Source organism: Hyposmocoma kahamanoa, unplaced genomic scaffold (assembly GCF_003589595.1).
Source record: "Hyposmocoma kahamanoa isolate Upper Pololo Valley unplaced genomic scaffold, ASM358959v1 93008, whole genome shotgun sequence".
Taxonomy (NCBI): Eukaryota; Metazoa; Arthropoda; class Insecta; order Lepidoptera; family Cosmopterigidae; genus Hyposmocoma; species Hyposmocoma kahamanoa.
This window is the reverse complement of record NW_020654815.1, coordinates 7,170-9,466: the sequence shown is the minus strand read 5'-3', so window position 1 is coordinate 9,466 and position 2,297 is coordinate 7,170.

Genomic DNA, 2,297 nt, shown 5'->3' with positions numbered 1-2,297 from the left:
ATGGATGGATGCTTTTGCAATACGTAATACTCTTGTTTTCATAATTTTAAAATAGTAATGAATGACGTAGGTACTTGTCATTATCATAAGAACGGACATGTGGTGTTATGATTTCAAGTTTTCACAGTAATTTGAATGGAATGTCAAACATTTTTCTTGAGGTCAAAAGGTATTTCATATATCCCACGATATACTTCTCACACACGACAAAGTGGATCACCATTACTGTTGGGTAATTTTCCGAAAATTTTAAGATAGTGGAAATTTTTCCGGGAAAATTCCCGAAAAATTAGAAAAATTGGTACAATATAATTTAGAAGCTCGTCGTTCTACGTTTAGAAATATCTTTTGAAGTTTTATTTATCGTGAATTATAAAATAAACTTGTATATTTAAAAGCCACATAATAGAAAAATGATTTCACAACAGCGAAAAAATGTCTAACAACCACACCACCAAGACTTGTTCTTGGCCCCATGGTTTTCATTCAGTAACTTCAACTTTTGGCAGGTGTTAACGTCAAATGTGGAAAATTAAAGGAAAAACATTGGAAAAATAACCGGAAAAATATTTATTTTTCTGAAAAGTATAATATTTTTAAAATGGACATTTTTCCATGACCCAACACCAATCACGATGTTCTTATCCTCTAGACAATCTGTCCAGGTGCCGTAATCTGACTCTATATGATACATGATATTTTTGAGTCACATTTATCAGAGTCATAATCTGGAGATGCGAATACTACCGACGATTTTTCAACGCACACCGACGCCACTCGTGAATTTAACCGGCGTAGAACCGCTTTTGTTGCGTTGTTTTATTTTAATGAGTTTTTTAAATTATTTGTTAATTATTAAGTAAGCGGAAACCTAAGAACTCGATAGTTCTTAGGTTTTCGCGATTGTTACACATAAGAAATGAAACTATTTTTCCGGATTTAAATAGCGTATGATCACGGGGACTGAGTCAACCGACCATGGGACCTGTAAAGGGCCCGAAACGTCGGTTTGTTTGAAAAAACAAATATACGCGATTTAAATCCGGAAAAATAGTTTCACTTGCTATATTAAGTACTATTTAAAAAGAATCTTGTCTATGTACATCCTTCACATACCATAATTATAATTAGAATATACTAACTCTAAATTCGTTTGAATTCCATTCTCTGCCTGTTCTATTCTTTGTACACACTATAGGTTTTCAAAATGGCCACCGTAAAGCTATGGTGATTTCCCGCAAAAAAATGTCAGAAAATTAAATTATTGATAAAAAATTACAATCCACGACTTGGCAGTACAGCCATTTTAAACGCCTTAGTCTGTCTCGAAGGGCGAAATATTTTACTACTGTACACAGTAAAATATTATTTATTGCTAAGAGCAGCAGCAGTAGAGCAGCAGCAGTAGAGCAGCAGCAGTAGAGCAGGTCGGTGGTTTGTATGTGAAAATAAATAAAACAATAATCATCTCAGTACAGAGTACTAAAAAAACCGACCTCAAAAGTATTTGCCAAGTTTTTTTTGAAATCGGTTTCCGGAAAGTGCGCAAACCCGGATTCATCCCCTAGTTCGCCACTATACGGAACTTGACACAGGAGATAATAAAAAATCGGTTCTCACTACTCAAAGTGTATTGAGAGAAAAACGCTTTGAATTTAACTGCCTCCGTGGCCGAACGGTTACCATGCCGGACTGCCACGCAGAGGTCCCAGGTTCGATTCCCGGGCCGGGAGAAATGTTTGTATGGCCTACATTTATTTCTCTCGTGAGTTTGGGTGTAATTTGTGGTTGTCTATATGTGTGTCCATGGCACCCGCGACACAGGGTTTCCCTAGTGCGGGGCTATGTTGAGTGTGTGCGTTATTTATTAATTAGAGAATAGCAAAATCAACCATTAAAATAATTGCTCCTTAAAATAAACTTTAGGCGCTATTTATAAAAATGAATCTTCATGCGTGGCCAGCCACTCTTAGAGGTGGATGATTTTCTTCAAAATTAAATGGGACCACTATGGAGGTACCCTCTTTCCTACAAAAAAAGAATCATGAAAATCGGTGCACAAAAAAACATACAGTCGAATTGAGAACCTCCTCCTTTTTTGAAGTCGGTTAAAAATAAAAAGACATTTATTTCTTCACAAAACATAAGAAACACAATACGTAAAAAACGAATAGAAAAAACAATTGAGTGATGTGAACAAATAGATTAAAGACTCAGTATTGCTGATTTTCAGTCTTCACCTGTAGCTGGCTGTTCGCTTGCTGCACCAAATTAATATGCCGAGTGTACACCAAGTT